Source organism: Vulpes vulpes, chromosome 13 (assembly GCF_048418805.1).
Source record: "Vulpes vulpes isolate BD-2025 chromosome 13, VulVul3, whole genome shotgun sequence".
Lineage (NCBI taxonomy): Eukaryota > Metazoa > Chordata > Mammalia > Carnivora > Canidae > Vulpes > Vulpes vulpes.
Genome location: NC_132792.1, coordinates 32,667,213 through 32,692,912, shown reverse-complemented (window position 1 = coordinate 32,692,912; position 25,700 = coordinate 32,667,213). Strand labels below are relative to the sequence as shown.

Genomic DNA, 25,700 nt, shown 5'->3' with positions numbered 1-25,700 from the left:
CCTCTCATGTCTAAATTTCTTCCTGAGCCTCTCATGTCTAAATTTCCTCCATAAAACGTGAAAAATTCTCTCCCTCTCTTCCCTCCCCTCCTCTCCTTCCCCTGCTTTTCTCCCCTCCCCTGCCTTTCTCTCTCTCTCTCTCTCTCTCAACTGCCTGTTTTTATGTGGGTGTGAGTTGGGGACTTGGCACTCAATTAGAGACGCTGACCAGGTCAGTGCTTTGGTGTGCAGTGAGGCTGCAGCCACGTAACTTGCTGACATGTCTATTACTAATGCCTACGACTACAGGGTGAAAAAAAATGTTTTCCAAATCTGGCTGATCAGTAGGGCAAGAGAAATGGTATTTTTCCATATCCCTCATGGGACTAGACCACTGAACGATTTTGTAAGCCCTTGTTGGCAGACTGGAAAACACAGCCAGGTAACTCCCAGAGGGGACAGGAGCTTTGTGGGGGACACAGTGGCAAGTAGAAGCTGAAGGAGAGAGAGTGGAAGAGGCACAGGCTGGAGCTTTGAGCCCGACCTGGGGAGGGGACAGGAGGCCTGGTCTAGTGAGGTCCTAGGAGCCTCTGAAGATTCCACAGAGGGATGGGATGGTGGTGGGAAGGCCTGAGGGGCCTCACTGAAATAGGTGAACCTGCAAGGGGACACAGGACAAACACCTGGAGGAAGAGAAGCTTCCAAGACGTTTGTAATCCCTTACTAACTGCCAGGCAATTAGTGGTGGGTAACTGTCAGAGGATTATGGTTCAAAACACCAACACACCCTATTTGTGTAAGAAGAGCCTAAACTGGCCAACCACGGTGACTGGAATTTCCACAATTAAGCCATTTATCAAGACAAGTTTTCTTAGCTTGGACACACAGCCCAAGGACCTTGAATTCAGCGGCGGGGGGGGGTGGGGGGGGGGTGGGGGGGGGTTGGGGGGATCCATGAACTTGCGCCAAGAGAAAATTTTTATCTTTATTTTCATTCTCATCTGAGTGTTGAATTATGAATGTAGTCAACAAACCTCAGCACTACCTAAGACTTTGTCACCAATATAAATCATAGATGTGTTCATATAACGTTACAGTTGTTATGAATATTTCAAAATATCATTTATACTCACTGTATTTTAAAATTAAGAAAACTACTAAACAGGCCTCTAGATCTTGTTTTCTAGTATATTAATAAAGAACATGTTTCTATTTCACCTTTTAGAACATAATTTGAAATTAGCCAGGCCCCAGTTCACCTGGAAGGTGACAAGGGGCAGTCACTTCCCAGACCTACTAGAACATAATTTGAGAACAGTATTTCAATATAATTGGTTTCCTTTTTATTTTATTTTATGAATTTAAAACCATTATTCTGAAGAGGGATCTGTGGGGAAAAAAATTAATGAAGTCACTGAAAGCCACAGATGAAAGCTCACATGAGTAATTATTACCGGTTTCTCTTACATTCATTGGAAGAGCTTCATCCCACCACTCCCAAGAAAGGATACAACAGAAAAGGTGAATATTGATGAGGGGGAAAAAAAGAGAAAGATCTGCTTCAGAGGACAGAGCTGGATGTTGGCACCACGCTTGGGGAATCTTCAGCATACGGGAGGATATGCTTCAAGAAAGAGAAACCAGAGGATCTGTTACCAAAACAAACAAAAAACAACCTTCTTTACAAAGTGGTGTAGATTGAAGGATGAGTCAGCCAAAACGTGTACAGATTCCTACATTCAACCCAAAGCCTGAAAATCTGGATTTTTAACAACTCTAGGCAATTTGGTGATAAAACCTAAGCAGAGAGTCTTGACTATACCCGAATGTTGGGATAGAAGAGAATGCTGTAGCTTTCCTGGGAACAACTCGGCTGTCCTTGACATGCTGATTTACACCTGACTCCTCAAGAAATGGAGTTTGCATCCCTGTGTGTTATAATCCAGGCCCCTACTGGGGGCAGGTGGACCTTCTCCCTCTAGGAATTTTAAATCCTGTGTCATTCATGAATGTATGGTGCCATATTTTTCAAAGCACCAGGTTGGGGCTTTCCTTGGACTAAATGAATCTTTTTAAGTAAGTCTAAATTCTAACTACATTTCCTATCTCAGTTTTATAAAGAGCGGAGTATTTACTTATTATCAAATACTTATGTAAATCATAACATTCTAACCTTAGTGTAATTGAACGCAGTTTGGGATTTGGAGGGAAGTTCTGAGGAGTAAATCCACAGTATGTTTCAAAGAGAGATTTAAATTGCTAATTTCCTTCTTAGTGTTGGAATGTGAGTAAGGATTGTCACAGATTTAGTATGCAAACCACGTATTTAACATTCGTATTCAGTAACAGTCTCTTAAATTGTGTTTTGGTTTGAGAAACAGCAGAATAAATACAGCAAGAAGGGGAAACTTTGTTGTCTATTTTAAAGGGGATAAAAATGTATGAGGAGCTTTTGCCCACCAGAAAAGAACTTTTTTTTAGTCTCTCTCATGACTTTATACCTCTAATCACACTGGAAAGAACTTTTTTCTCTAATGCTATCTGAGTTCTGCATTTTGGTGCCCAGAACAAGGAAGTGAAGAGCTATGTAACACACACACACACACACACACACGCACACGCACACGCACACACACACAATAGAAATATAAAGAACAAGCAGATCACCAGACAATATATGTGATTTGGAACAAAGACATAATTATTTGCCTAAGACTCAGAAACTTGTGCTGGGAATGCTGTGAGGAGCTAGAACTGGCTCTTTCCTTTCCCAAGCCCAACGGTAATCTTAGGCACTTCCTCCACATGTATTCTGTTTTGAGGGGACAAGACATGGCATTTTGACTGGTAGCAAAACCTCGTTGTGACATTTTAATGGCATAATTAGTGACAATTCAGCCAATTTGTATTGGGCACCTTCCATATATACCAGGGTCTGGGCTCAGCCTCGTATGTCCATCAGCTCATTGAATCCTCATAGTAACTCCATTAGGTAGGTCTTAATCATCCACATTTTATAAGTGGTTGGCACAGAGTAAGTACTCATTGAATAGTGCTCATTGTGGTAAATCATCATTATTACTTTTATGAATAACTTCCATGTGAGATAATCCACTTTCAGACTCTTACTTGGGCCTTGGAATATAGGTTTAGTTTTGCTAGCCAGAGACAGGGAGGAGGCAAAGGGTAGGCTAGTGTAAACCCACGGCTGAAGGAAGGAACTATAAGGAGTATGTGGAAAATGAGGAGTAAAGTTGCTTATCTGAATTGAAGAGTTTGGAAAGAGGCATGTTTGGAGCCATGCCTGGAAAGTTAACTGTGGGTCTCATTTTGGAAACTTGTGAGGCCAGGGAGTTTTGACATGAATTTAAAGGCAATAGGAACAGGGATGCCTGGGTGGCTCAGCAGTTGAGCATCTGCCTTCAACTCCGGGCATGATCCCAGAGTCCAGGGATCGAATCCCACATCAAGCTCCCTGCATGGAGCCTGCTTCTCCCTCTGCCTGTGACTCTGCCTCTCCCTCTCTTTGTGTTTCCCATGAATAAATAATAAAATTTTAAAATAAATAAATAAATAAATAGAGGCAGTAGGAACTCACTGAGGGTTTCTGATTTTGAGAGCTGTTTTGGAGTACATAGGAAGGACTAGGCACACAGCAGGGGGAAAGCACAGGGAGTAATGCGTTTTAGAGATACTGCAGTATTCCAGGTCTGAAGTGATAAAGGCAGAGCCTGAACCAAGGTAGTGGTTGTAAGAACAGAAGGAAGGGGTGTGTGTGAGAGAAATTATGTAAGAGGGCTTATTAGGACTTGGAGCCAGGTGAAGATTGTGGAGAAGATGAAGAAATCAAAGATCGTAATCAAGGTCTTAATCTTGAAAAAACTATAGTATCATTTCTAGATAAAGGAGATAGTGTTCAGATATAATTTGGTAGGTCTGACTTTGAACACATTGATTTTGATTAGAGTGCAATATATAGATGAAACTGTGTGCTAGGCAATCACAAACTATAATGGAAGAAATGGAGACTGGAGGGCCCATTCTTTAGAAAGACTCATCTTTCGTGGTACAGGAGGAAGGGAGCCATAGAAAGAGAAGGAAAACAGTTTTGACATGTAAGGAAGAGAAGTTACAGTAAACAAGTGTCAGGTAAGCCAAGAGAGGAGACAGATTAAAGCTGGGGGGGGGGGTGGCCAAAGTGGTGGCCACTGGACATTTGTGGGAGCCACTCATGTTCTCCTGACCTTCCTGCGTCTGAAAGGCACACACAGAGGTTATAGAGGCTTAAGAGAATGAGGTTAACTTTGTAAAGATTGTAGAACTTACATTCATGTTTTTATTCATAGCCCCAATAAACCTTACTTGTGTCAGTAGCACCATCTGTGAATATGGCATAGACATTGCTTTTTATTTTTAATCTAAAAATTTTTTTTGTATATTCTTTTATTGGAGTTCGATTTGCCAACATATAGTATAACACGCAGTGCTCACCCATCCAGTGCCCCCTTCAGGCATAGACATTGTCATTGTCAATGTCATCTTAAACCATCAGGATATACATTGGCAGCAAATACAGAAGCAGCTGCAAATACAGATACAGACCCAAACTAGTGTTAATGAATTGGAAGTCCTGAGGTAGGGTAGATGTTGCCGTTGGTTGATTAGAGGCTCCTCAACAAAGTAATTAAGGACCAAAATATTTCCCATTTCTCCTCTCTGCTGTCTCCAGTGGAAACTTCTCCAGAGAAGTAGCAAGATGGCTCCTGCAGTTCCAGATATCACAGAAGGATAGCTGTTTGGAGGAAAGAGATCACCTTTTCTTGGAGCTCTCTCAGAAGAGGCAGGAAAGTTGGCAGAAGCACCCCAGCAGACTTCCCCTCATGACTCATTGGCCAGAAATAAGTCACATGTAAATACCTAACACAATCTTGGTAAGGTAATGGCATCACCTTCAGAGGAATCAGCTCTATTCCTGATAATTTCCTCTGACATACTTGGCTATATGGATGGGTCCCTGGACAAAACTAGGATTCTGTTAGAAAGGAAGGAAGGAGGAGTGAATGGACCCTGAGTGGGCAACTCTTAAGTAGAGGTTATGTTATTAGTCTCTAGGATTACAAAGAAATGTTTGCTTAGGATCCCTATCTGAGAGAGCCTTTTAATCTAGTTGGTGGTAGACACTCCAAAAATGACAGCGGATTTTTCAGTAGAATTTAGATACACAGTAAGCACTTATATTTGTTGGATGCATGAATGTATCTAGTACACTCTAAATGCTAAATGAATAATACAACCAGGCACAGAGTTTCACATCTACTACTGAACCAGTTCTAGTGAAAAGATTTATCAAATTTAGTGAAGTTCTACTAAAATACCCTAGGGCACCTGGGTGACTTAGTTAAACATTTGACTCTTGGTTTTGGCTCAGGTCTCTATCTCAGGGTCTCTGCTCCTGCTGTGGAGTCTGCTGGAGATTCTTTCTCTCCCTCTGCCCCTGCCCCTCCCCCTGCCTATGCTAATTCTCTCTCAAAATAAATAGATAAAATCTTTAAAAATAAAATAAAATACAGATACTCAAGCTGCATTTCCCCAGAATTCAAATTCAGTTTTTTTTCATGGCTCCAGTTACCTGCATTTTTAAAAAAAATTTTTTTTAGTTACTTGCATTTTAAACAAGAAGCCTAGGGGGTTCTAGTACAAGTTCCATGGGTGTTAGGGAGGGTAGCTGTAAGGGTGTGGTTGGGGTAGGTAGGCACAATTTCTTTAAAAAGCATTTAATGAATCATCAAATTAAAGAACTAGTGATTTACCTTCTGATATTTGTAAAGTGGTTGCTAGGATTTACAAAATAGTATTTTATGGTTCTTATCAAAGAACCACATGTATAAAGTAAGCTTGTTGTGCAACTGTTCCCTTCTGGTCCTAAACTTATTGGCTGCTGAGGTAAAGTTGAATTAAACAAATTCCAAATTTGAAGGTGTTTGTTTTATTTTAGAATACAATCACATAAAATTATCAGGTTGCTTTTTAATAATGGATTGAAAACATTTTCTCCTATTTATCCTTCCCCAACACCAGTTAACCTCCCTCCCCCCGATTTCTTTATAATTTGTCATACTCAGAAACTTATAGGTGGAAGGAGAGACTCTTCTTTCCTTCTGGATTGCAAAACTTATATTTATTGGAAGAAAACCTTAGTTTGCCACAGCTCTTATTTAACAATCTTAAATCCAACCAGCAGATTCACCTGCCTGCTTTCACATTGCCAATGTCATTTTCATTTATATCTGGTATTTACCTCTTTCTTAATTCACCCTTTTACTTGTGCATTATACTCAGACCTTTTGCTGGTGTGTGTGTGTGTGTGTGTGTGTGTGTGTGTGTGTGTTTATGTGCATATTTTATTTCTCTCTCTCTCTCTTTTTAAGATTTTGTTTATTCATGAGAGACAGAGACAGAGAGAGGCAGAGACATAGGCAGAGGGAGAAGCAGGCTCCCCACAAGGAACCTGATGCGGGACTGAATACTGGAACCCCAGGATCACGACCTGAGCCACACGCAGTTGCTCAACTGCTGAGCCACCAGGGTGTCCCTTTTCTCAGTGAATGCACTGGTATTGATATGACATTTGGATTGGATATTTGTAAAGCCTGGTTGGAATGCATATAATAATAATAAATCTAATACAAATTACATAGGAAGCATGATTTCAAGGCACTCTCACTTCCCTTATCTCAAACTTCAAAACTTACAAGGTGCAATCATATCATTTAACAAGTTAGGAATTTGAAAAAAAAAAAAGTTAGGTATTTGATATTTTTCCAGGATCATAGAGCCAGTAAATGATACAGCCAGGAAAAAAATAAAACAAAACAAAACCATATATGCTATGATGGATTTGGTAGTGTCATAGAAGCTGGATTTAATTTTATAGGATTATTTTTTTGAACCTAAAAGATCATCTTAGATGCTTTTACACAGCAATAGCTATATTTGGATGCTCTTGCAGGGGTTATAAATGAGAAAACTGAGATTCAGACAGAGCAGCAAGTGGCAGAGCCAGGGTCACCTGAGCTGGTGTTTTGAGTCCCTGCCTGATACCCAGTCTGTCTAAGATCGTGCTTTATAACACCCTTTCCTTTTATCCAGCCTACCCTCACTCTTGATAATCACAAAACTCTCATGTTCTCCAGAGAATCAGTTATGCCAAGATTATTTTGTCAGATATTCATTTGTGTTGAACATACTGTTTCCCTCCCCTACAAACAAAGTGATATTAATTGTACCTTTCAAAGTTCACCCTCACCCTGTTTGAGGATCCTTGCTTTGGAACCAGGTCACATATCATGCATGACTTTGCCGCTGTACAGTTCAGGACTTTCGATCAGTAGGCAACGATTGATCGACAGGACCAAGCTCTACACAGGTATTAGCCTGAACTTTAACCTCAAATTCATTCTTCACAAATGTTAAATGATTAGCTCATTTTAGCTCAGTCCAATATCTATTTATTGAACAGGAACTTATGCCATGCCTTTAATGAGTTGGGTAGGTGGAAGAAGAGAGAGTTTGTCAAAGAATGTGCAGAGTGGGATTTTACCTTGCTTACAAGATAACAAGTGTATCTGCCAAGTTTTAATGGATGCTGGTATAAGGCACAAATCTCTGGGGTCAGAGAAAAAGGACATATTTTTTAATTTAAATTAAATTATTATTATTATTTTTTAAGTAAGCTCTATACCCAACATGGGGCTTGAATTCATGACCCTGAGATCAAGTCACATGCTCCACCAACTGAGCCAGCCAGGAGCCCCCAAAAGGGCTTTGTTTAAAACTCACCACATGGTAAGCAGCATAGTTATAAACATATTTATGTCTGCTACCCCTGCCTCTGAGTCCTATAGGGGTGATGTGGACAGACCCAGGTGGGTGTCTGGAGACACAGTGGGTTGCATTATAGGAGAGGGCTCTGAGCTTAGGGAACCCAAATCTTTCAGACTACATGGCATAAAAGCTTACTTGGACAAACGTACCATACTAATATAGGATGATAATTGTGCAAACTGAGTAGAGGGTTCATGGGAACTCTGCTATCTTCACAACCTTTGTATAAATCTGAAACTATTCTAAAATAAATATTTGTTTTGAAAATTGCTTACCAATGGGCTTCTGGGTGGCTCAGTCAGTTAAATGCTCAGTCAGTTGGGCATTTAACTACTCAGGGTCATGATCTCAGGGTAATGAACCCCATGTGGAGTTCTGCACACATCATGGAGTCTGCTTGAGATTCTCTCTCCCCCTGCCTCTCTCTCCTCCCCTGGCCCTCATCCTGCTTGATGTGCGCGCTCTCTCTCTCTCTCTCTCTCAAATAAATAAATAAATAAATAAATAAATAAATAAATAAAATCTTTAAAAAAACGCTTACCAGAATTTTGTTCTAGAAAGAGATAATATCTCTATCTTCTAATACTGTTTGTTACAGAAACATCCTTAATAAGAGAGGCCAACCAGGACAGTGGCCATGGAGGTCAAAATCTGCTGAGAAGTAGATATAAGAACTTACCTGCTGAATTAACTATTCCTGAAAATGGAGGGAAAGAAAGAAGAGTTCAGAACAACAGGAAAAATGCAAGAAACCCATGAAGCATTATCTCCCAGTGATATCCACCCCTCCTTTCTACACTGTCTTGGTTTCTTGTGAATTTTTTTATGAATATTTTTAATGAATATTAACCCGACCGAGTCTGGCACCACATAGGTTCAATATGTCTCCTATAGCATCTTATTAAGGCCACTATTTACAAGAATCCCAGCAAAAGGAGGCAGCCATCCCACAGCAATGGCTTCAGCTACATATCTCAGGATCTTAGAATCAACCCATTGAACAGATCCCATAACCCATAGTCTAACTTAAGAGAAGTCAGGGGACTCTTCCAAGTTTCTCTGCTGGTCTTTCCCCTTGGCCCAGAGCATTAGTGCAGGCATAATAAGTCAATAATATTGACTCTGCCTTTGCCCCTGAGGAAGAAGTTTAAAGGAATTCTACCATTGATAATATCCCTGGCAAGTTAGTTGAGCCTGACCTGAATGGTTTCCAAGGCCAAGCTGGTGTCACTGGTCACTTCAGTTAAACTCAGAGACAAATTTTGTACTGCTTTTTCTAATTGGATCGCTTTCATTGTAGCAGTAACTGAACATCAACTGACATAAAAAATGAGCCAGTTATCCCTTTGGGAAGCTTTTCCAGGTAATCAAAGTCTTGATTTTGAACTTCATTTTGGGTTCACAGTCAATTGAGGGCTTTGTGGTCTGCTAGTAGTGTTTCCTTAAACCCTTGATGGTCTCGTGATCATTCCTAAGGTACTAGTCACCATGTTTCTGGAAGTAGGTCAAGAAAATGCCTGGATGCCATGCAATCACTACAGTTCTGGGGACATACATGGTAGTCCTGGAAAGAAAGTGTGTGTTTTTAAGGTTTTTAAAATTTATTTATTCATGAGAGACACAGAGAGAGCAGAGACATAGGCAGAGGAAGGAGAAGCAGACTCCCTGCTGGAAACCCCAATGCGGGACTTGATCCTGGAACTCTGGGATCACTTCCTGAGCCGAAGGTAAATGCTCAACCGCTGAGGCACCCAGGCATCCCAAAAGTGTTTATAATTGTTGGTGCACCCCAAATAAACCTACATTATTCAATGGGAATAACTCCACAGTACCACTAACATGGTTGCCCACCAGCTGTTAAATTGTAGGCTTCTCAGGTCACTTTGATTAATTTGAGTCTAGTCCTGTTTAAAGAAGAGCTGCCTGAGGAAGCCAGACTGAAATAGTCTATGTAACCAGGCATGTGGCATTTATCCACCCCCTGGAATGGCTGAGCAATGGCTACAGGGATGGGGTTGGGGAAGACATCTAGAGGTGTGACAGGTGTTTTGTGTGGGACAAGCAGGAGCTGGGACCACTCCTTGCTACTTCAGACACACATGTTGGTAAGGTTAAGGGATATGACGATCAAACCTCAAACTGTTCTTGAAGCCATCTGGCAGGGGAAAGCACTGAATTAAATTGCAAGTGCTTGCAACTGTTTATGAGAATCACAGTAACATATCCTCCTACCTGAAGAAGGCTCCAGGGAGGTCTAGGGTGTTACTTGCCCAGGTGCTGGGTTGTTCTTCCTCCATCACAAAATCAGTGTGTCCTATTCCAGTTGGCTACCCCCTCACTTTTCCTCAGTCATTCCCTATTCTCACCCAGACCTTTCATCTGGAAAAACCATGCAAGAAGGACAGGCAAGAGGATTTGTTATTCCCTCACCCCAGGGAGACTTGGCAAGTGGTGTACTCAACCAAGCAGTCATTATCCTTATGATCTCTAACTATGCTTTGACTGGGGGTGGGTGACTTTCTGTTCACCCAGGACAAGTATTAGTGCTAGTCATTATGAAGGGAGGACCTGAGGCTGATTGTCAGAATGGTGAGGAAGTGCCTCTGTCTGGAGAAGAGTTAGCAGCATGGCAACCAGGGCCCTATCTAGAGTCTTTGAGATGGCATGGCCTGCAACCACCTCTGCAATTCCTCCTCAGTAACAAGCTATAAAGCAGAGGGCCATATATTTCTCAGAAGATATACAATTTAGCCTACAACTGATTCCCAGGGACTGTACAATTTAGCTTATTATCTATTTTCATGGCCATCTTACACTAATCAGCCCATAAGATCCTCATCCTTACTCTTACAAAAAGCTGTGTCTCTGATGTATTATTTACTATCACAAACACTATCAAGAACTGGGAAGGGTCTGATATTTAACCCTACAAGGTAATTTGGCTTCTCAGAGTTTCATGGATGCTAGCTGCAGACACAAGGCCTTTGGGTCAGAGACAGAGGACTTTTACTCACAGCACAGACTTTTATCACATCAGCATATTTGTATTAGTTCCCCTACCCAAATTCCCACAGGGGGGACATGGATGGGCCCTGGTGGATGTGGGGACACACAGTCAATTTCATTACCTGAGAATAGCCCTAAGCTCAGGGAACCCAGATCTTTCATACTGTACAGTAAATGTGGCTGTTCAACACTTCAGAAGGAAACGTTAGCTCTATGTTCCAAGGCTGTGTGCTATACAAACATCCTTGCAAAGACAGTCCAGAGAAAAAGGTTGTTAGTATCTCTACTAATAGGGCATGCAGGGATCCCTGGGTGGCGCAGCGGTTTGGCGCCTGCCTTTGGCCCAGGGCGCGATCCTGGAGACCCGGGATCGAATCCCACGTCGGGCTCCCGGTGCATGGAGCCTGCTTCTCCCTCCTCCTGTGTCTCTGCCTCTCTCTCTCTCTCTATGACTATCATAAATAAATAAAAATTTAAAAAAAAAAATAGGGCATGCAGAAATGTTAGAGACCCATGAAGAATTGTTTCCCTACAGGAGTCACATACATCAATACATTTAATAAAATAGTAAGGGCTGAGATGGAAGTATTGAAAGGGTACTTAAAATGAGTGCTCATCATTTCTGTTGGTAATTTTAAAAAACACATTCTCTTGTCAGTAAATCAATTGTATTATTAACTGTTTTGAAAGATATATGCCTGTAAATTGAGGAATTAAATGTAATAATAAATGGGCAACTAAAGAAAACATGCTTCTAATTATTATCAGTTGTTTTGTTGCATAATTTTCCTTTTTTTTCTTTAACTGATTGGTTCCTTATAATTACCAAGTGCTAACTTCTTCACTTGATCTTAGCCAAAAGGCTGAGAAGCGATCCAAATGCTAACTTCTTGTGCTATTACTTTTAGGCTACTGGTATAAATAAGATGAAAATTGAATAGATTTAGTCTGTAACCAGCCACTTCCTAGTAGAGAACAGTAGTCGTTCAATATCTTTCCTACTGGGTTAAAGTTGGAATGAGCAAATTAAAAATTAATAATAAAGTGAACAAAATCTTGAAATACAGGTGAAAGGACAGAACTGCTTTTTTTTTTTTTTTTAAGATTTTATTTATTCATGAGAGACAGAGAGAGAGAGAGAGAGAGGCAGAGACACAGGCAGAGTGAGAAGCAGGCTCCATGCAGGGAGTCTGACGTGGGACTCGATCCCCGATCTCCAGGATCACACCCTGGGCTGAAGGCGGTACTAAACCACTGAGCCACCTGGGCTGCCCCAGGACTGCTTTTTTTCTTTTCTTTCTTTTTTTTAATTTTATCTTCCTACTTCTCTGAACATTTGCTGCTCCCAAGAAGCTTTCATAACATTTCCAAGGAGATATGACAAAGATAATAATTTCTATTAGTTCAGGGACCAATAACACAGGGAACAGAAGAAAGGAACTGACAGGTTTAATTACTCAGTAAGCTCTTTCCTTCCCCTCTGTCATTAAATGTTTGAAAATCCAAACTTTAATTGTAAAACCTATTCAATCGTCTATTGGATGTACAATACACATTCAAGACTAAGTAAAAGGTGGTCTTGGTAAGGTTGATAAATTGTAATGCAAGTAAAATTAGCTAAATGCCATAAGAATGCCATGAAAATTCAGAGTATAAAATAAGTATGTCCAAAAGATAGTGCAAGAAGCTTTATGCTGCAGAGGTTAAGAACATGGACTTAGGAGCCAGAAAGTTTGGCTTCAGAACTCCGATCTGCCCCTTACTAATTAGTAAAATTACATTATCACCTCATGCCTCAGTTTCCTCATATGTAAAATGGGGATAATAGTACTTGTATCAAAGGGTTGTTCTGAGGATTAAGTGAGTTAATGTATGCAAAGCACACAGAACAGTGTTGAGCACAAAGCTAAGGGCTTTAAAAGTTCAGCTCTAATTGCTGTTGTTATATGTATGATTATGCGACTCAGAAAAAACTTTTATGAACGAGGATGCACTGCAGGTGACTCTGGTTAACAGCAGGAAATGGAATGGAGACAGTGTCAGACATCCCTCAGCTGACAGCCCAGCTGAGGCACCAGAGGGATGGATGTCCTAGACTCTTGCTCTGAGAGAAGACTAGACACAGACATTCCCCACCTGCTGCTCTGAGCCTATGGCAAAGGTTGCATATGTGTATGCATCTCAATCAAAATATTCTTGAAGGATGTACCAAATTCATTTTCCCTGAGCTGCGGAATAATGGGTGATGTTAATTTTCTTCTTTTTCTTAACTATACTTTCTAATTATGAAATAATTAATATCTATTATTATAGGAATAAATGAAAATCTATTTTAAGAAGCCATTATTCATCAAATAGTTGGCATTTATTGTTTTAAAAATTTCTGTTTCTATTCTTCTCAAGCAAGGGGCACGATATGCAGAAATTTGTGACTGTGACAAGTCCAGAATTCACTATGAGGCTGGCATATGGGAACCAATCTTTTAGCTACTGAGTGAGTCTGGTTGACAACCCAAAGTGGCAATGTGACTATAATTTATTACATGATTCCATATAATTCTTATATGACAATAGAGGTAGATATTATTGCCTCAATTTTATGGATAGAAAACTAAGAGTAGTATATACCATCTTAGTAATCAAGAATTTGGGAATCTAATGAGATGCGGGCTGGCTCAGTCAGAAGAGTATGTGACTCTTGATCCTGGGGCTATGAGTTTGAGCACCACATTGGGCATAGAGATAACTTAAAAAAAATAAAAGTTAAAAAAATTTTCAGGGCACCTGGGTAGTACTGTCAGTTAAGCGTCCAACTCTTCTTTTTTTTTTTTTTTTAAGATTTTTATTTATTTATTCATTAAAGACACAGTAAGAGAGAGAGGCAGAGACGTAGGTTGAGGGAGGAGCAGGCTCCCTGCAAGGAACCTGATGTGGGACTCAATCCCGGATCCCAAGATTACACTTTGGGCCAAAGGCAGATGGCTCAACTGCTGAGCCACCCAGGCATCCCAAGTGTCCAACTCTTGGTTTTGGCTCAGGTCATGATCTCAGGGTCGTGGGATTGAGCTCTGTGCCAGGTTCCATGCTCAGCATGGAGTCTGCTAAAGTTTCTCTCTCCCTTTGCCCCCCCCCCCACATGCTCTCTCTCTCTCTCTCTCATAAATAAATAAATAAATGACAAATAAATAAATCTTTTAAAAAATAACCTTTGGAATCTGAGAATATCATAAGGTCTAGTACTAGAATTTTCATTTCTTAGCACTATTGATATTTTGGATCAGATAATCCTTTGTTGTGGAGGCTGTCCTGTGCATTGTAGGATGTTTAGCAGCATCCCTAGTTTCTACTCACTAAATACTTGTCATATCCCTCTCCTCACAGGTTGTGACAAGCAAAAACATCTCCAGACATTGCCAAATATCCTGATTGAGAACCACTGGTTTAGTGTATTCTATTCATTAGTTATGAATATTAAACTCCAAACATTCAAGATATAAACCTCAAACCATTTTCAACACTTCACCTTCATAGGGGGCTTAGTTCTTCAACTAAATCTTCAATTGATATCATTGTTGATGACAACAGATATTATGATATAATGGACATATTATGCATAAAGATTTTCCTATCTTGTGAATTACTTCCATCCTAATGTAGATCAAATAGACAAACATTTTTAAGCCTTCACTTTCATTAGTCAAATTGCTGACCGTAGAAGTTTACGTTTCTGCTACCAGTATGAGAGTCTATCATACCACATTCTCATCAGCATTGGTTGTTATGTATACATTTCTACCTTTGCTAATATAAGTTCTCATTTATATTTATATATTTTTGTAGATACTTGTACTGTCTTATTTACATAAGATTTATTTATTTGAAAAAGAGAGACAGAGACAGAGTGCAGGGGGGGAGGGGCAGAAGGAGAAGGAGGGAGAAACTCTAAGCAGACTCCATGCTAAATGCAGAGCTGGATATAGGGCTGGATCTCAGGACCCTGAGATCATGACCTGAGCTGAAACCAGGGGTTGGAGGCTCAACCAACTGCATCCAGGTGGCCCTTGTCTTATTTATATTTTTGAACACTAGTAAGGGTGAATATTTTCCCGTATGTTTTAGCTAGTGGTGTTGCTTCCTTCCCTAATTGTGTCTTTTCTTCACTTTTGTGTTGGGAGTCTTGTTGATTGTTCTTATCCATTTGAGCTCTTTATGTAATGTAACCTGATAGTAGAAATTTCTACAAACCAAAAGCATATATGAAGCATTTGAACTTAGACTTTATTAAAAATTTGGGCAGATGGCAAAAGATTTACATCAAGGCAATCTCAATTGGAGTTCTGAGCACTCTTGCTTTTGTAAGCCCTTTAATCATGTTGCTTTCTTTCTCTTCTCTTTTCCTTTCACTTCCCTATGCTTTCCTCCAACCTCTTCACCCCAATTCTGTTTTTTTTCCAGTCTGAAAACTAGTTTAGTTATGTATTTGGCTTGTCTCCATTTACCCAAGCTCAGTTTATCTTCTGTTTTGCTAATTTATCAAAGTGTTTTCCTAAGCAAGCACATTTCCTTTTCTCAGGGAGATACCAGTACCAACTTTCAAGATATTTATATTATAGGAGGGCGAAGTGATTTCTTTATTTCTATTGTGCTATTAGTTTCAAATACTTCCCCCACTTTAATTAAAACATTTATCTTTTTCCTTGAAAAAATTGTTAGGAAAAATTAGGTATTCTCTATGCATTTTTTCAGTGCCTTTAAGCTCAGAAGGTACTTCCTGGTGGGGAGAATATAGACAGTTGGAAATGGAGGGAAAAGTGTGGCATGTCTGCTATACATACTGACATACTTAGCATGATCCTACCTGTATTATAGAAAAGTGAGCTTCCTCTTTTTGCAAAACATTCTCTTACTATTAGAAGGTATTAGAAAGCAATCATGTGTTGCTTGTATTAAATATGCTTGCTAGATTTTTTAATGAGATAGGCTAGACCTAATAACTAGAGCTAACATTTATTGAACACTACATTACACTGCCTCTCAAGTATCACATGTTTTGTTTTTACGAATTTATTTATTTATTCATGAGAGACACAGAGAGAGAGAGAGAGAGAGAGAGAGAGAGAGAGAGAGGCAGAGACACAGGCAGAGGGAGAAGCAGGCTCCATGCAGGGAGCCCAACGTGGGACTCGATCCCAGGACTCCAGGATCATGCCCTGGGCCAAAGGCAAGCGCTAAACCGCTGAGCCACCCAGTTGTTCCAGTGTTTAAAACATTGGAAAGTATCAGGAGGTCTAGAAGTGGATGCACTTGAGTTTAAAATTTAAGAAACTGAGATGAGAATGCTGCTTCAGTGCCACATACAAACAAAAAACTCCAAAAGGTTTCAAATGCAGACCCTAAAATTGCACTGTCCAAAGCAGTTGTTAACCTCTTGCGTGTATTTGAATTTTAATTAAAGTGAAATAAAATTTAAAATTCAGTTTTGGTCACACCAGCCACATTTCAACTGCTCAGTAGCCCCATAAGGCTAGTGGGTTCCATATCGGCAGCACAGAACAGCATTTCCATCATTGAAGAAGGTTCTATTGGACAGTACAGTGCCAACAAAATATTGCCTTTAGGCCCGCTTTTTGATGCCAGGTAAGGCTTTTGGAATTCCTGACAAGTTTCCAAAGCTGTGTTATAGAACTGGTTGTTGGAATTGCCTGAACTTCATCCAGAACTGGTGAAGCATCTGGTTGGGGATGGTTTGGTTGGTTGTCGCTTTCTGTCCAATTTAATATTGAGGCTTTAAGAAATTCTGTGTTGAGTTTCTCCAGGGACACAAGAGCAGAAAAGGCATGGAATAGCTCAGAACACCTGGTCCTGTCACCTACAGTAATACCGGTGACCCTTTCCTGGGTGTTTCCTCTGCCAGACACTGTGCTAACTGCATACTTCCTTCAACCCTCACAATACGTCTAAAAGGCGTGTACCGTTACCACCGTTTTGTAGGTGAAGAAGGCTGAACGTTAGCGGCCTGAGGTCACACAGTTAGTAGTAGTGTAGCCGGAATTTAAGACAGATATGTTTATGCCCCTGTGCTAACCAGCTCTGTGACCCCTGGTTCTTCACTTTCCTCATCTACAAATCTAAAAAGACTAGAAAATCCTAAAGTTCTCTATCGTTTCTAAAACTAAGTTCTAAATGAGAATACGACCTCCTTATTTTCCCAAGCCAAAGAAATACGCAGGTCGGAAGAGCGCTTGCTACCTTCTTCTCTCCCACCACCTCCCCCCGCCCCCAGCCCCCAGCCCCCAGCCCCCAGGATGTGCTTTTCCTCGTCCACATCTCTGTCCCGAAACCTTTCTTGGTTTCCCATCATGTAACGTGGTTCCAACTATTGTGATGTTTATCACACGCCACACAGACTCCTGAACTAGATAACGTGCCCTCTCAGGGCAAGAAGTGCATCGCTCTGGGAGATAAAGCCCTTAAAAAAAATTAGCAGAATGCCTGCAGTGCGCAGCAAATGCTCCACGAACATTTATGGAATTAACTGGAAGTGGACCGGAAGGAAAATGTGAATCAGCTGAAGTAAACGATTAAGGCTATTACTCAGAAAACGGGGCCGCCCGCAGAAACCCCGCGTGGAGTAGCCCGTGTCGGCTGCTGGACACAAAGCCCGACCCGCAGAAACCTGAAAAAGCGGGGTCGCGTCGGAGACGCCGGCGGTGACGGTCACCAGGGGCGGGCCAGACGGGGCCAGGGCCCGGGGCAGGCGGCTACCCCACCCCGCCCGAGCGGCGGCCTCCAGCCCTCCGGGTCTCCCAGGCTGTCGGAAGCGCCGCCCCGCCCCGCCCTCGGCGGACGGTCACGGAGGCGGCGGCGGCGGCGGCGGCTGCGGCTGCGCAGTGGCGCGCGCGTAGGCGAAGCGGCGCGCGCCGCGGTCAGCTGACTGCTCCGGCTGGCACGTGACTTGCTCCGTAGGCGCTGGGGTCGGAGAGCCGTGAGGCCGCCGCTTAGGGCCGGGAGGGATGGAGCGCTGAGCCGTTAACGTCCGCAAGGCTGTCCGCCCCCGTAGCTGTTAGTGAAGCCACTTCGCTGTTTGACAGCTTCCTGGGTCAGTGAGCGATGGCTGCCCCGGGTGGGGAGTCCTGGTCGGGCCGAACCTTGCACCGCGGTCGCCGTCCGGGAGGAACGGGGGTGGGTGCAGGGGCCGAGGCTGTGGCGTTGAAGCTGGCTGGGTGGTTGTGTCTGTTTTCTCGACGCCGGTTTGTTGAAATCTTGCGCGTGGGTTCCTTTTCTGAGGAAGAGGAAGAAGGGAAAAAGAAATGGCCCTAGTAGCCGAGGCAGAAGGAGAAACACTGAGGGTCTAGGACATTTCTCATTAGAAAGGGGGGGGGGGGGAGCGAATCCACGCCCCTTGATCGAGAGGGATGAAATGTGACAGAGTGGCCCAGATGGGGATCTGGGGTGGTGTGTGTGAGGTCACAGCGAGCTCTAGAGCCTTCACTGGGTGTACGCGCTTGTGAGTAGGGAGATGGCAGGTTCAGGGGTCTGGGAGCCCCTCGCTGTAGGCACTGGACTCTCACAGAGGATGCAGGGTCTTTGTAGGCAAGGGAAAGGACAAGAATCCAGAGAACTCAAATCATTTTTTATTAGGATGGGGGAAGGGTAGGCAAGAAACCCCCGTAAAGGAACTTGAGGGGAGAGTCACATCAGGCAAATTGAATCACCTGAGAAACGAGTAAAGAGAAGCTCTTGTTCTTTTCAGAGGAAAAAGCTGGTATGTTAGGGAAAAATCAAATATTTCAGTGAGAGCTCAGTACTTAGCACTGCTCTGGGAGTGCAGGAGTGGGGCTGTAAACAGTTCAGCCTTAGGAGTTCCCACCAAGGCTGAGACACACACACGACACGTTGAAGTACTATGAGGTTGGTTATATGTAATTATAAAAAAAAAAAAAGCCAAGTGCTTTGGAATTGTGGAGCAGGGACAGAGGTATGAACTGACGCTATCAGGAAATATCCTGGAGGAAAGATAACTGGGGTTGGAGCTTTGCAAGCCAGTGGGATTTGAACCGGTGGTGAGAAACGAGAACTTTCTAGGCAGGGAAAGCCACAGGATTAGAAGGCCTGAAGATGAGAAGAAAGAGTGCACCTAGGGAAGTTAAAAGTCTAGGTTTGTGGTGGATTTGAATTGCAGAGAAGTGAAAAATAAAGTTGAGGTCAGATAACGAAAGCTTTGGATGATATTTACTCATTCATGCAACTGATCTATATTGAGCTGTATACCAAATACTATGCTGGTACTGAGATTTAGAAAACAGGATCTCTGTCATAGAGCTACAGTCAAGTGGGGGAGATGGGTTTTAGTAAATAATTATGCAAGTGTAAAATTGCTTGGAAGAAATAAGAGTGGTATGAAAGTTTGTAAAGGACATGGCCTTCATAGAAAGTTCAAAATAGACTTTTTCGTGCATATAACTTTCAAACTGACATCTGAAAAGAGGCTATAAAGGATGTGAAGGTGTGAGTAAAAATGTTCCATACAGAAGGAACAGCTTATGTCAATGCCCTGAGATGTGAAGAGGAATAAAGATTTTGAGAAGTTGTGGGGGTACTAGCAGGGTCGAATCTGGAGGGAACTATGTGAGAGAGACAGGGGAAGGCTGGGATCAGGCCCAGCAGGGCTTTTATCCTAAAAGTAAAGGGAAGCCAGTGAAGATGATAGACAGTAGAGTGAGTTAGACATGTTTGTTTTTTTTTTTAAATTTATTTTTGTAGAGAATGTGGAGAGTGCAAAAGTGAATGAGGGGAAATCACTTTGGGAGGACGTTGTTGTAATTCCTGCCAAGAGATGGCAAAGCAATTTAAGTTTCCTCCTATAGGAAATGGAGAGCCAGTGAAGTATTTGAAGGCAGGATACCTTCTCTCTCCACTAAGGAATTAAGGAGTTTTAACCATATTCACTTCTGGAAGAGCTAAGGAGTTGGGGAAGGGAAAGAATGATTAGATTTCATTTTGACCCTTCACTGAGGTACAGTTATAACTACCCCCTCAGCAGCCTTGACAGGGGAGGCTGGATCATTTGGGGGTTGACTGGAGATTCCTTTGTAAAAATCTGTTCTGGCCTTCCAGACTTACCCTTTGGTAATGTTATCTCCTCCTCAATACCTTTTATTGAATAAGAGTAACAGAGTGGATTCCATTACCTTTCATGTTTATTTTGTTCTCATAGGTCTTTGAGAGAGAGTAGATGAAAATGCATTTCATTTTATGGATAGGAACCTATCCAGACCCTTGGAACTAGAAACAGATTTATCTCAGTCTGGCATAAGTGCCACAGTGTGTTGACTGCTGGTGTATTGGTCCCTGCTGATTAACTACATAATACTTAACCACAATCGTATCTAGAGAGAAGGATGAGTTTTCCTGAAGTAAGTTGTAATCTTTGATTCAGCCCTTTTGGTGAACTTTTTCGATTAGGACACCGTCAAAGGATTTGGCAGTAGTGGTCAGTGTTTTAAAAACTGCTTTTCTGTAAGCTTGGGTAAAGCTAGTCAATTCACAGTTCAGCTGGAGGAGATAATGAGCAACAAAGTGGAGCTCAAAGTGCTTAGGTTGTCAATCACAGTTCTTTGGCAACAAGCAAGTCTCAAGTTGTGCCGAAGACTGAGCCTTGAGGTTGTGTCTTAGAACTCCCAGATCCTTTTCTCTTTTGGTGTATCTTGCAGGGACTAGATAAAATCTAAAGAAACAGTACTCAGGATCTGACTGAAGTAAATGCTGAGAGCTAGGTAATTAGTGTAATTCTGCTTTTAAAACTGGGCAGGAGATACTTGTTTTTAATTGTTGGCATAGCAGTCTTAGCAGCCACATTTACACTGGCTTTTACAACCGAAAAAGAAAAATTTAGGGCTTCAAAAATTTGATTCTGTGATTATTTCCATAACTAATGAAATGATTCCATTGGCCAAAGAACAAAACTGGAATGCCAAAATAAACCTTTGCAGAAGAATTGCTTTGTAGTCCACCAGTTCAGAAGCAGTCTTCCTATTGAACTTGAGTCTGTTTAGGGGTACCTATGGTTTTAAGTATCTCCTAGTTAAATTTTATTCTTGTATATATTTTGATCTGTCTGCAGAAGTAAATCTTTTTCACCCTTAAAAAAAAAAGATTTTATTTATTTATTCATGAGAGACACACAGAGAGGCAGAGACACAGGCGGAGGGAGAAGCAGGCTCCTCACAGGGAGCCTGATGTGGGACACGATCCTGGGACTCCAGGATCATGCCCTGGGCTGGAGGCAGGGCTAAACCGCTGAGCCACCCGGGCTTCCCGACCTTTTTCACCCTTTGGATGTGGAATTATACGCTATTTTAGTTATAGACTAATTCATGTTAGAGTCTCATTCATTGACGTTTTTAAGACATAGTAGAAACCATTAATATAGTGCCCTTAGAAAGATAGCTTGGTGCATTCTAAAATTTCTTACTGACACGAGTGACCCTTGGAACTAGAAATTTCAAAATATAATCTTGATAATGAAGCAAAATTATTTTTCGTGGGAAATATACTTCTAATGTTATATCACTGTGTGAATCTGCTATACATTTATTGAGTTTAAAAAGGAGCCAGGTGGGCAGTGGAGGAGAGGTGCTTTGGTTATAGCAGAGGATGAAAGAACATTTGCTCTTTATCTAGAATAAGGTGTGTGTAGATTTGAAAGTACAAAAATGGTGTTTTATAGAAAGAAACTGGTGTATTTTTAAAGATACTGCAAGCAAATTGTTGATGAATAGGAAGTTATTTGTAAATTAAGCTGATTAATAGGTGGGTTCACTTTACCATGAAGGGTTTTCTTTATGAACTGGGCTATAGTTCAGTGTTTTTGTCTGGGTGCTACCTACTGGCGTTTTGGACAGAATTGTCTGTTCTGTGGCTGCCCACTTCACTATATGCAGTTAGTAGCCTCCATGTTGGGAGAACCTAAAATGTTCCGTACATTTCCAAACTCCTCCTGGAGGAGAGAGGTACCATTTGATTACAAAACACTTGCATGCAATGCTACCATTTATTTGTTGGACAGATATTTGAGTGCATGTTAGATGTTGGGGGTATAGAAGTTAAGAGCAGTGTTTTCATTAGCATGTAAAATGTGTATAGTCAGTGGCTGTGTGATCTTAGGCAGATAATTTCATTAACTGTTCTTTCATCTACAGGTGAGGGTAATAACATCTGTGAAGAAAAACACAATTGCATGGCATATTGAAGTGCTTATCACATAGTGCCTGCTCAGTAAGTGGTTGTCACTACAATACAATAAACAGAATCTTAAGCTTACTAGAGTGATGAATTGGGAAAAACGAACTTGTTTTAAGTCTATAACTTGATGAATTTTAGGCCGCATTGTGTTAGAGATATAAGCATCTAATGGTGGAATGTGATATTGTGGTCCAATCACTGTTATAAAATGTCAGCCCAAAAGAAAAGGGAAGTAAGACTTTGGGAACCATGAGTGTAGGTTCAGGGATTCCCCTGGCTTGGAAGGAATTGTTTGTTCCTCGGGTCATTGCTGAGTTGCCTGCGGCAGAGAGGAAGTCTCTGGGAGCTGAGGTCTTGATGATTACTTTCCATAATAGGTATACAGTGCTCTCCTTCGATGTCTGCCAATTCATCTAGCTTAATCAGAAATTACAAGAAAATTTCCCTAACTGCCCCTCCCCTGCACATTTCAGTTTTTATGACATGTCTATTGCAAAAGTTAAGGCTTGGCTTTTACAAATTTATTTCCAGTCAACTGTGAAAAAGATGGTAGTTTAGGGGTACCCGGGTGTCTCAGTTAAGCATTGGACTCTGTTTTTCGGCTCAAGTCATGAACTTGCGGGTTATGGGATCAAGTCCTGCATCGGGCTCTGTGCTTAGCTGGGAATTGCTTGAGATTCTCCCTCTCCCTCTCAAATCTTTAAAAAAAGATGGTAGCTTATAAAATATGTCTATTGAAGAAAAAATTGTCTTACATACTTAAATGTATTTATGGCATGAAACTCAGATAATTTGTAATGGGATTATGGAGCAATTTTAAATATTTCAGTTGAAGACAAAGGCAAAAATTAAGATTTATTTAAAGAAGGTATATGTTCTGACAGTTATTTTTATTTTAAAATTTTTTAATTATTTATTTTTTTTAAACATTTTTAAAAAAATTTATTTATTCAGAGAGAGAGAGAGAGAGACTGAGAGGCAGAGACACGGGCAGAGGGAGAAGCGGGCTCCATGCAGGGAGCCTGACACGGGACTCGATCCTGGGTCTCCAGGATCAGACCCTGGGCTGCAGGTGGCGCTAAACCGCTGCGCCACCGGGGGTGCCCATGTTCTGACAGTTTTTAAATTTCATTCTATATGAATCATGAAACTACTCCTTGAAGGGTAAAATTCTCCTTTTAATTATTGGAAACTTTTAAACAAATTTTAGTATTAGTAGGCCCTTCCCACAATCTCAGCTAAGAGGCTTCTGTTTTGAAGGGCAGAATTTAACTTTGAAAGAGGAAACAGTTCTTAGTTTTGATTTGTATGGTGTTAACAATTTCTAAGGTAGGATATGATAACTTTTTTAAATGAATGGATTGTGGTAGATCATTTGCACTGGTCAGTTCTTTTAAAAGTTGATGTATTGTATGTAGTTGGAATAGTGTGTGATATTTCACTGACATGTAAGGTATTTCTTCTTGTGCTTGTTGAAATAGGCCACTTTAGTAAACCTGGTATTTTCAAGGACTGAAAAGGAGGTGGTTCTGCATGTAAACCACTTTCAATCTTAATTTATTGTGCAATTTTATTTACTGTGAAAGGTGGTTACAAAGGACTCTTGATTTCTTGAAAGCATTAAAGTGAGTTAAGTATTGGAGCACTTACTGTGTTTATAGCCTGCCATAGAAAGTGTGCAAAAAGTACGTTGATGTATAAGATTTCTAAACTCTACAGAACAAAATAATTTCTGTATTGTAGAACAAGCAATACTGGGGATGTCAATAATGGCAAGTTATGTTTTTTTAATGCTTTAAAATTTATATTTTATCAATCATGTTAGCATGCCATACATTTCCAAATTAATGACACATGTATGAATATAGGGAACATTTATTCAAGCTCCATCTGATCCTTTTTTTGTTTTTTAACTAAAATGAACATTTATCTCCTTATTACCAATACATTTTCATTGTTGAGCCTACAGGATTACTATAGTCAAGCCCTGCTTTCAAGCCTACTTTTTAAAAAATGGAACTTAAAAAGCTGAAAAAATATATCTAAAATGAAAAATTCACTTTGTGAGATGAATAGCAGAATACTGTAAAGAAAAGTTAGCACCCTAGAAGATAGAGCAAGAGTGTACCTGAACTGAAGCATACAGAAACAACTGAAAAAAATGAATAGAGGCTTTTTGACTTGGGGCAATACTAGGTGGTTTAACATGTGGTTTTTGTCTCAAAAAAAAAAAAAAAGATAGGGAAGCAGAAAAAAATTGAAAAAGATAATGGGTGAATTTTTTTCAAATTTGTTGAAAACTTAACACAGTTTCAAGAAGCTAAGAGAAGTCCAAGCTGTGGAGTAGGCAGATATTCCTTATGCCACAGGTTCATAGCACTTTTGTTGTCAATGGTCCCAAACCAGAAACAGTCTAAATGTCCCATTAGTGGACAGATAAATAAGCAAACTGTAGTATACATTCATGTAATGAAATATTAAACAATAAAACGATGTACCTCTGATAAACATAACATAGACAAATATCAAAGACTTGCTGAGCAAAATGGATCAGGTACAAAAGAGTATATATTGTATTTTCCGTTTACAGTGAACTTCTAGATCAGGCAAAACTAATCTCTGGTGTGACAGCAGATCAGCATCTGCTCCAGGCTGGTAGTGTAGTAGGGATTGGCTGGGACTGGCCATGAGGGAAGGCTTTGGGATGACAGAAGTATTTTTAATCTTAGTTGTGGTGATGGTTATAGATGTGTACATTTGTTAAAAACTCACCAAACTGTACCTTTATAATGAGTGCATTTTGTTGTATATAAATTATATTTCAATAAAGTTGATTTTAAAAAATACAGGGGAAGTGAAGAGAGAGCTCGAACCAGTTATAAACCAGGTGCTTTGTATTATCTCATTTAATCCTCACAGTTCATTCAAGAATATTCAGGGATGCCTGGATGGCTCAGTCAGTTAAGTGTCTGACTTTGACTTAGGTCTTGATCTCAGGTCCTGGGATTGAGCCCTGTGTTGGGCTCTCTGCTTAGTGGGGAGTCTGCTTCTCCCTCTCCCACTGCCCCTCCCCCCACTTATGAGCATGTGCACTCTCTATCTCAAATTCTTTTTAAAAAAAAATTCAGATACTTTTTGAGGTTCTACATACTGGCCTCTATGCCAGGCACTGAGGATACTGAGTTGTGAGCAAAAACTGTCATGGTTTCCACGTACTCTAAGGGGCAGTTTATGTGCAAGAAAGACATTAATAAAAAGTGTCCCTCAGGGAAATACTGAAAAGAACATGTTATGAGAGCATATAATACATTTCATTCTTAGCATATATATATGCTGTTGTGATATATGATACATATCATATTTCTAATTTATGAGGCACTTTCTGTGCCTTGGTTCTTTGTAATTACTACCCACCTGATAAGGTTGTTTTAAACATACTAAATGAGTTAATATATATGAAGTGTTTTGATTAGTGGTAGTAAATAGGAAGTGCCCAGCAAGTATTGGCTGTTATCTTGATGACATTTGACAATTCTAATTACCTAATGTTGCAGGGGTACACCTGTAACTAAGGGAACACTGGAGAA

At 40.8% G+C, this 25,700-nt stretch overlaps 1 protein-coding gene across 2 annotated transcripts in view; it reads left to right on the top strand.

Annotated features, from left to right (window-relative positions):
* The first annotated feature begins 17,713 nt into the window (after positions 1-17,713).
* ATP6V1C1 (ATPase H+ transporting V1 subunit C1) overlaps positions 17,714-25,700 on the top strand; it is a 38,997-nt gene continuing 31,010 nt past the window's right edge. The window contains exon 1 of one of the 2 annotated variants that reach the window (XM_025994795.2): positions 17,714-17,968. The gene's annotated coding sequence lies outside the window, so the exon portion shown is untranslated. Of the gene's footprint in view, positions 17,969-22,069; positions 22,147-25,700 lie in introns of those variants that run through there. The other variant, XM_072734119.1, reaches the window with a different exon arrangement.